This window comes from Zingiber officinale, chromosome 9A, assembly GCF_018446385.1.
Source record: "Zingiber officinale cultivar Zhangliang chromosome 9A, Zo_v1.1, whole genome shotgun sequence".
NCBI classification, from domain to species: Eukaryota; Viridiplantae; Streptophyta; class Magnoliopsida; order Zingiberales; family Zingiberaceae; genus Zingiber; species Zingiber officinale.
Window position 1 is genome coordinate 19,141,783 of NC_056002.1, and position 10,550 is coordinate 19,152,332.

Here is a 10,550-nt window from a genome sequence, read left to right on the forward strand (position 1 = left end):
TGCCTATATGACATGATATGAAGTTCTTAAGAGTTGTATACTTGTATGTTGAAAGAAACTCATGAACCTTACTCTTAATATTTCGGCCATGGTAAGGTGATAGTTTAGAGAAGCTTAAAAAAAATTCTAATATGCTCAATGACCTCTGTGATATTATGTTATGAAAGATGATTAATGCTCTCATGTTTAATTGGAATGTAGAAAATTAGTTACATGATTTATGACATGTAAGATCACAAGAGTCCTAGCTTGTTTATGATCCAACCTTGTGTATGATGTTCTTAGTAAATCTTGCTATGAAATTTACTTAGATTTCCCATGCTTTAGGCCACTTAAAGGAAGTTTATATTCTATGAATTTCGGCCAAGTAAGGTTTGAAGGACCTAGAGGCCTTGGAAATGAAACCTAAGGGGTTAAAAGTACTTCTTATGAAAACTTGATAATGTGTGAATGTGATACATGTTTGTATGACCTAAATGAATCATTATGTGTTCGGCCATGAAGGGATAGATGCCCTAGAAACCCTAGAACAAAAATTAAATATGTCTATGCCATGCTGTATGAAAATGATATGATAATAAGTTGGAATGCATGATTGCTTTAGTTACGAAATGATATGCATAATGAAGTTATATTATGAAATATGCCATGATGTGTTATAGCATAGAAAATGCTATACATAATGAAAAGAAATGAAGTTATGTTATGATATGTGATAGCATAGAAAATGCTATACATAATGAAAAGAAATGAAAAGAATAAATGCATGAAAGATTGTTAAGGACATGATATGATAGTTATGCATGATAAGTTATTTTTATGGTTTGTACCAAGGGTGGGCTCCGTAAACGCCCCGGGGTCGATGGAGTAAGACTCGGGCCTCGTCAGTAATGGGCCTTTGAGTGCCCTAGGTCGATGGAGTAAGACTCGGGCCTAGTATGTATGCATGGTAGGGCTCAAGACTTGCTACCTTGGACCTACGCATTAAGTATGTGGTACAAACCGGGATCCCAAATGATGATGATATTAATTTCAAGTACTATTAAGTATAAGTTTTCAAATTCACGATGCATTGCCTACATTCATATGTGCTTGAATTATATGATGATATGATATAATGTCATGTGATATTATGATATGAATATGATGCCCTTGTATGTCGTATGCTTATGATACCTCGCATGATATTGATATGCAATGATATGAATTCGGTTTTAGTGAGTAGGAAAGGAACTTACTGAGCCATGAGTGCTCATAGCTTACTTTCCTTGTACCGCAGATAAAAGAGAAAGCTGGATGTACAACGGAGCAGCAGGAGGAGCAGATAGTGATGTGTGTGGTGGTGGCTCGGCAAGAACGATTCGGACAAATTAATATTTTTAGTTATAAGTTCAATATATGCACATTTGAACAAATCAGAATATGTGATATTATGCTTAATAAATTAAATTCTTTAAAGTTTTTATTCTTCCGCTGTTATAACTAAAGCATGTACGTAAGTAGTATAAGAACGTAGCGCCACCTTTGGTTGGGTAAGAAGGGTGGGCGTTACAAAACGAACGAAAAAGCGACGAAAAAAATGCTCGAACGATAGTTGTACCAATTCAGAGTAACCCTGCTCTGATACCAATTGTTGGATCGAGAAGTGCTAGAGGGGGGGGGGTGAATAGCGCTCGTAACTATTTCATTCGATTAAAACGTATCGAGTAAAATGCAACGGAAATTAAACACAAACACACGCTAACACAAGTTGGTTACTTGGTTCGGAGCTTGTGGCGACTCCTACTCCAAGGCTCGCGATCGTTGATCGCTTCCGGTGGGCAACAACTATATTTTGTAAAGTTATTACAAGCTAAGTACAGAAAAAGCTGTAAATAAATTTTATACCAACAACTAAAATACTAAATTTGAGGCTCCGGGTTGTCGGCGTCGAGTTGAAGCTTTGACGGACTGTCTCGTTAGCAGCTGGATGCAGAAAGATTGCTTGGAAGAAGATATATCAAGCTGCTGATCGAGATGTCCTTTTATACACTGTTGAAGGCGCCTTAAAGCCCATCCGAGGCGCCTCCAACCCGCTGAGTCAGCCGCGTGGATCAGCACTGATCCGGTCTCACCTCATCCACTTGAAGGCACCTTCAAGCCACTCCAAGGCACCTCCAAGCTCTGGTTCAAGTCACCTTCAGTCCCCATGAAGCACCTCCAGCTCCTCTGCACAGCTGGCTTCGGCTTGCACCCGAGGCAGCTCCAAGCTCCATGGAGGCGCCTTGGACATTGTTCATCCGAGGCTTAACTTGTTCCTTTTATACCTGCAAGATATGCTAGTCCCAAAACAACACCGTACCCTGCAAGACAAAGTTAGAACAGATATAAACATGATAAATTAAGTGGTTGACAGTCATCGGACTGTCCGGGTCTGACTTCGAATTTCTGACTGGAAACCCTAGGTCGACCCAATGTCTACTATTCCCTCTACGGGGAATGTGTCCTCACCTACTCCACTCAGGAGAGTTACCTGATGCCAGCACGATCCTCCAGATCCACTGAACTTTTCACCTAGGGTTATCAGCCCTAAGGACCTAGGGTTACCACCCCCTTGGACCTAAGGTCCCCCCCCCCTCCCCTTAGGATTTCCCCCTTAGGATTTCCCTCCACCTAGGGTTACCACCCCCTTGGACCTAAGGTTACCGCCCCTTAGGATTTTCCTTCACCTAGGGTTACCACCCCCTAGGGTTTTCCTCCACCTAGGGTTACCACCCCCTAGGACCTAGGGTTACCACCCCCTAGGACTTAGGGTTACCACCCCCTAGGATTTTCACCTTGCCTAACCGTAGCTAGGACTTTTGCCTAAGAACACTTAGGACTTTCCTGCAAGCTCAATCAAGCATATTAGATAATAAATAATCTTAACTTTGAATCCCTTTGCCATTATCAAACTTGGGTTTGATCGTCGGATGCTTCCCACACCAACAGGATACTTCTTATATCTCCTAGGAAAGATTGAATACAATTATCTATTAGATTGAATTATAGAGCTACCAATAATAAAGCTGAATATGAAGCATTGATAACAGATTTGTAGGCTGCTAAGCATGTGGGAGGTGCTCGTGTGGTAATTCGTTCTGATTCTCAATTGGAAGTACAACAATTGACAGGTAGCTTTGGAATTAACAATGAAAGACTCAAGCTATATGCAGAGGCATTTGATAAATTAAAAGTTAAATTTCATGATGTAAGTGTAAAGAAGATCCCCCGAATAGATAATTAAGTAGCAGATGAGTTAGCTAAATTAGCTTCTGCCATTGTGCCTTGGAATTTGGATAGACTAGTGGAATAAATATTATTAGTATCTTGTATTGAACAATAGGGTAATCTAGAAATTCAAGATGATTGGATGACACCAATCATTCATTCTATTTTTATGACAAGAAATTCTACCCACTGATGCAGAACAAGCTAAGGTGTTCAAGAAGAGGGCAAGCTAATACACTATGATTGGAGATCATCTATATAAGAGGGCTTTCTCTAGTCCTCTTCTTAAATGTGTTGGATCAGATGATATACAGTATATCTTACAAGAGGTACATCAAGATTCTTGTGGTAGTCATATGGGAGGTCGATCTCTTGCTAGAAAGATATTATTAGCTGGATATTTTTGGCCTACTTTACAAGAAGCTGCTTCTCAGCTTGTGAGAACTTGTTTGTCTTATCAGAAACATCAAAATATTCCTCATCATTCTATTGAATTATTGAAGATTTCTATAGTATCTTGTCCTTTTGATCAATGGGGCATGAATATAGTAGGATCTTTCCCTCTTGCGCCTACTCAGAGGAGGTTCTTGTTAGTAGCCGTAGATTATTTCTCTAAATGGGTAGAAGCAGAACCATTGGCTAGAATTATTGAACATGTAGTTATCAAATTTTTATGGCAGCATATTGTTTACATATTTGGTATTCCACACAAAATAGTTTTTGATAACGGAAGACAATTTCAAAGGAGGAAAATTAAGAAATGGTGTTCTGATTATGACATTACAAAAGCTTTTACCTCTGTGGCATATCCATAGAGTAATGGACAAGCCGAAGTAACCAAAAGAGAAATTATCAGAGGACTTAAAACCAAATTAGATCATGTTGGTGATAGCTGGGTAGATGAACTACCCAGTGTATTGTGGGCATATAGTTCTATCCCTCGAGAAGTCACAGGAATTACTCCTTTTCACCTGGTTTATAGTGGCGAAGCAGTTATTCCAATTGAAGTCAAAGTAGAGTCTGATCGAAGAAGGCTTTATGATGACATCAATATGGATCGACGCCTTATAGAGCTTGATTTAATAGAGGAGGCACAGGACAAAGCAACAACCCAACTTATTTCTTATCGGCAAAGAATGAGACAAAATTATAACAAAAGAGTTATTCCAAGGTTCTTTTAGGTAGGCGATCTGGTATGGAAATGCATCAAACCTGTAGGAGATGTTAACAAGCTAGAACCTCAATGGGGAGGACCTTATAAAATCATACAGAAACTTGTATTGGATGCCTATTACCTCCAAGATGCAAAAGGGAGAAAACTCGAACGACCTTGGAGTGCTAATCATTTGCAACTATATAGAACTTAGCAAATATGCCTGTAAGTCATTTATGTATTTTGTTCGAACATTTTTAATACAAATAACAAAGAAAGTGTAGGCAATATTATTTGGGGAAGATATATACTCTTCTTTAAACCTCAATAACAGTCGATCGGAGACCTTGAGGAGTGACTGGCCTGACTTCCTTAGGGGGAACCGGAGACTTTAAACCTCCATTACAATCGATCGGGGACCCTAACGAGTGACCGACCTAGCTTCCTTAGGGGGGAACTAGAGGCTTTAAACCTCCATAACAGTCGATCGGGGGCCCTAAGGAGTGACCGGGCTGGCTTCCTTAGGGGGAACCGAAGACTTTAAACCTCCATAACAGTCAATCAAGGACCCTAAAGAGTGACTGGCCTGACTTTCTTAGGGGGAACCAGAGACTTTAAACCTCAATAATAGTCGATCAAGGAGTCTATGGAGTGATCGACCTGGCTTCCTTAGGGGGAACCGGAGACTTTAAACCTTCGTAATAGTTGATCAGGGACCCTAAGGAGTGACCGACCCAGCTTCCTTAGGGGGAACCAGAGACTCTAAACCATAACAGTCGATCAGGGACCCTAAGAAGTGACTGACCTGACTTTCTTAGGGGGAACCAGAGATTTTACACCTCCATAATAGTCGATCGGGGACCCTAAGGAGTGACCGACCTGGTTTTCTTAGAGGGAATCAGAGACTTTAAACCTCTTTAACAGTCGATCAGGAACCCTAAGGAGTGACCGACCTAGCTTCCTTAGGGGAAATCGGAGATTCTAAACCATAATAGTCGATTGGGGACCTTAAAGAGTGACCGACCAGGCTTTCTTAAGGGGAACCGAAGACTTTAAACCTTCTCCAAGATCAACCATGAGTTTTAATGTCAACATTACTTATTGTGCAGACGATTAATCTCGCTTGGGCATATAAATTTGACTGATTCCTTATACAGTCGGGAAAACTCGAAGAAGCATTTGCATGGCAGATATTTAGTTTCACTTGTGCGTACCAATTTGATCGGTTTATCATATATATTACGGATGTTTAATCCCTCCCGGGTATATAAATCTGACCGATCTATTAGACGGGTCAGGGATTCCATATATGCCAACAAGGCACTTAACTTATCATACAAACCCGGAAATCATCAGGAAAAGTTCATTCACCAGTATATATCACTCAAAGGATGACTAGGAGATCTACTTCCTCTTAGTACAATTTTTCTATGGAATTTCTCTACATATGGTGAACATATTGAAAAATTCGTTTATATAAACACTTGGGTGGTTCTAAAGATAAGGAAATCACATCAGGAAAGACAGGTAAGTATAAACTTTCATTAACATTTTATAAACAAAAAATGGTATACATTAGTTATGAAATTATGAGAAAATGCAAGTGCAAAATCCTAAGTTTACTCAAATTTACTTAAAAGGTCTTTTGGGAGTTCCCGATTGAGTCGTCGACGATCTATAACCAAGGGAGGAGGATCTTCAGATAGACAGCCCCCCTCTCTCAGTTGTTGGATTACTCCTTCAATAGAGTGAGTGAGGGTTCTTACAATGCATCTAGCATACTCCTCACCAAATTCAAGAGAACTTAAATAAGCTCTGCGTTTGCTTTGCCAACGCTCTTCCTCACCTTCCTTATATGCTTAGAATTCAGATTGTAGGCTATCTTTTTCCCCTTGCAAAGTAGTTTTCTTTGCCTTAGCCTCCGCTAGTTCTTTTAAAAGCGAGCTTATTTACAAATCTTGGGCTCGCAATCTTTCTTGTTGTTGGAATAAGGTAAAGTCTTTAGAGGTCAATTCTGGGGATAACTCGAGAGACCCCGAACCATATGATTGTTTTAATAGGTTTAGCAAAGTGGTTTTGTGAGCAACATCTGAGAGAGCTTTATCTTTTAAGGACCTTTCAACGTTAAGCGTAGAATTAAGGAAGTTATAAGCTTGGTTAGTCTTCGAGCTTTCAACTAGTTTTCCCATATGCAAGCTCGAAGCATATAGATGGATAGAATGATAGTAGGGTTACATTTTGTAAGTACGAAATAAGGAAGTTATAGTCAAAAACTTACTGTAGTGGCTTGACGATTGTGGTCATTGACACGCTTAGATAGGGTACTTCTCTTCATCTGCGCTTGAGACTGTAACCAAGATTCAGCTAGTGCCCCCTTTAGTTGCAGTAGTCTGTACGAAGCAGGGGTAGAAGTCTAACCGAGCTGGGATGGTAATCCATGGGCTTTTTGAATAAGATGGAAGTGTTGGTTGCTACTTGGAATACTGTCCTAGTTCCCCTGTACAAAAATTTATACAAGCATAGAACTATCCTAGCTACCCATGTGCTCTACTAAAGTTAAATTTGGATTGCAAACGATGATTAACATTATTAATCCAAATTTCTCCTTTAGAAGTTAAACTTGGATTGGGAATAAAACTTAACATTCTTACTCCAAGTTCAACCGATGAGATCTTCCTAAGTTAAACCATATTACAGAAGTTATCAAATATCTATTTCTAAGATTGGCTTCCAGGTTAAACATGGCGAGGCACTAGGCCTTCTTGGATATGAGATCATCCACCACTTCCTAGACAAAACCTCACAAAGAAATTGGATATTTAACTTCTTACAGTAAACTAGGTTTAACTATAGAGACCTCAATAGAAGCACAATATCGAAATATGAAATCGAAACGAAAATCGATAACAAAAATGATAACTAAAACTGATAACCTCTTGTGTTTGATTTTACAAATATATACAAAAGGATGAACTAGTCATGATGTGAAAACTAATAACTAGTTATACCTTTCGTAGCTTATAGACTCTTGATCTTCTATTGTATTCCTCTCCTTCTCTTGAGCATCGTGCGGGCGATGATCTTCCAAGAGGTAGTCCACCCAAGCTTCTTCCAAAGCTTCCAAGATCCAGCCACCAACTATTCTCCAAGGGATGCTAGACAAGAGAGCTTCCTTCTCTTCTTCTTCTCCTTCAAGCAACCAACCACCAAGTGCTTCTACTCTTCTTCTTCTTCCTCTCCAAGTAACCGGCCACAAGGATTTTCAAATCCTTGATGCCGCCGGCCCTAAGGAAGCAAAAGAGAAGACTAGATGAAGAGGTGCCACCAGCCTAAGAGAAAGGGAGAAGGGGAGAGGCTGACCACACCAAGGATAGAGAGAGGAATAAAATAAGTGTTATCGGGTGAGACACCCCCTCCTTCTCTTTTATATTCCTTGGTGATTGCAAAAACGGAAAGTTTTGTAATAAAAATAAAACTTCCTTTTTCTCCTATGACATGACCGACCATATGCTTATTCTCCAAGCAAGGAAAGATTTTAAACAAAATTAAAATCTCTCCTTTAAAATCCCTTTTGTGGATAGTTATAAAAGGAATATTTTATAAATTAAAATCTCTTTCTTTTAAATCCTTTTATGGATATCTATAAAAGATAAGATTTAAAATAAAACATGGTTACAAAAGGAAAGTTTTATCAAAAATTAAAATCTTTCTTTCACATTATATATAACTACAAATAAGGGAAGATTTCAAATCTCTCTTTTATCTTTTATAGAAATTTATAAAAGGAAAGATTTTAAAATTTAAAACTCTCTTTTAAAACCAATATAAAAGGAAAATTTTTAACAAAATAAAAACTCCCTTTTATTCCCTTTTATGACCGATCTAAAAAAGGAAAGTTTTATATTAAAATCATCCTTTTAAATCATTTTTATGGATCTCTATAAAAGAAAAGATTTTACAAAATAAAACTTCCTTTTCTTCATGATGTGGCCGGCCACTTGCTTGGGCACCAAGCAAGACTTGGCCGGCTCTAGCTTGGGCTCCAAGCTTAGCTTGGCCAGCCCCTTGCTTGGTCTTTAAGCAAGCACTACAACAAAAACCCTCATAGACATCGGTTTTCCACCGATGTCTATTACATTTTCGACCGATGTCTATGAAAGCGATGTAAAAGGTCTGCCATTTTAGACATCGGGTTAAAACCGGTGTAGTATCACTTAATGACATCGGGTGTAAAATCGATGCAATATTATATGCTAATAACACCAGTTTTGGCAGCGGTATACGACCGATATAATATTAATTAATGTTTTAACAACGGTGGAAAACCTATGTAATATCAATATTGTTTAATGACACAAATCCGATTTCCGAAATAGTGAAAAACCAATATTATCACCAAGCAAATCATAAAATTAAGTTAATATTATTAATTCACTAACAAAATCACAAATAAAAATGCACTGATGTATCTAAACACACCAAGTCAATATCCATATAACCAATACATAAATATTCTTCTTACAATATAAAAAGATAACATATATTGTGCACATCAAGTCGGTATCCACAAATTACACATAACTATTCTTCTTACAACATCAAAAGGTAATAGATAGTACACAAATATGTTTCTTATTGGTGCCAACATTATCCTTCTTGCTCTGTGCATAGTAGCTAAGTTTACCCGTGAAGCTAAACCAGGCACAGATAATCCTCCAGAACTGATGCTTCTTCCCATGTTACCACTGCCAACAATGTTGCCTACAGAGCTTGTAAGTCTTGGCCCTACATTACCCAATACTGGAGAAACTCCCAAACCAGGAACAGAACTACGATTCCCAGAAGCTAAACTTGAGGAAATACCAGTTATTGACCCAGTGACTCCATTAATATTACTACTACTAAAAGCATGATTTCCAACAACATTAATACCCCCTCTATTTGTGACACCAGAGCCATGAGGCATCTGTATAAAAAAAAAAATCTAGAATCAATACTATAAAACACATTCAAAGGACCATATGATGCAGTGAAGTAATGTGGAAATAAACTCATGCCAGACCTGAGATAATGCAACCAAAAGATTGTTTGATGAGAACCGTCCACTAGGAATGCTTCCTCCTGGTTGCTGAACACCACCTGATGGTACAACACCGCGACCTCTCTGGATGCAAGCGAACCAGGCACATTTGGTTGGTTGAAGCTTCCATGAATATTATGCAATCCTTGAAGACCACCTATTTTTTTACAAACCGTAATCAAAATTCCACATACAAGCAAAATTTCACATGAATATGTTAATAAAGTTTATGTAGGAATGTCTAACCAGAAGGATGGAACCCAGACACTGCCACAGATTGGCCAGAAAACAATGTGGTATAGGGTCAGCCTGAGGAGTCCGCAAGATTAGATGTTGAACCATTAAGAGTTGACTGTACCAAGAGACCCAGTAATTTGATCAGCAAAAGCAAGACTAGTAAAAGCACAGGGCATGGGCTAGGTGCTAACAAACTTGGTATGCTAACCAACAAGAAAGAAACAACCGCGTCAAGTTAGTATTTACATAAACTGTATTGAACATCTGCACCAAACAACAAAAGCTACTCATCTCTAACAATTGAAACTCAGCTAAGAATAAGGGATTATATTATTAATACCAAGAGTAAAATTACATCAGATACAAATCCCATACATAAAATAACAGATAGGCAATTTGGGATGAATATTGAAGTCTATAACTATTTATTCTACTTCTCTCCATCAAGCTAGAACATAATGGAGCATAGACATTGATGGTGCTTAGTTTGTCAAGTTGTACTCAATAAAGATTTGATTATCAATTTAGTAACCTTGTGATTTCTTAAACCATGCTCTAAAAATTTGTTTGACAACATAGATAACTTTCTTAAATTGGAACATATCCTAGTGATTTCTCTATATACACCCTAGTACGATGCTTATGAAATCTATCTGGTAATCATGAATACTACCAAGGAGAATACAGTGATCATGAAAAATAGTTTTAAGTAAAATAAATTAATTCCATCAACGAGAGAAAATATCCCAAATAATCCTCACAAAATGTCTAGATGAAGCCTTTTGCAACTAAGTGTATTTTCTACTGATCAATGTTGTCAACCACAACTAT

General features: G+C 38.2%; 1 non-coding gene across 1 annotated transcript; it reads left to right on the forward strand.

Moving 5' to 3' along the window:
* The first annotated feature begins 9,728 nt into the window (after window positions 1–9,728).
* LOC122022167 lies at window positions 9,729–9,806 on the forward strand. The gene has a single exon (XR_006122893.1). It is a non-coding gene; the product is annotated as a small nucleolar RNA snoR35 (small nucleolar RNA).
* The last annotated feature ends 744 nt before the right edge of the window (window positions 9,807–10,550 follow it).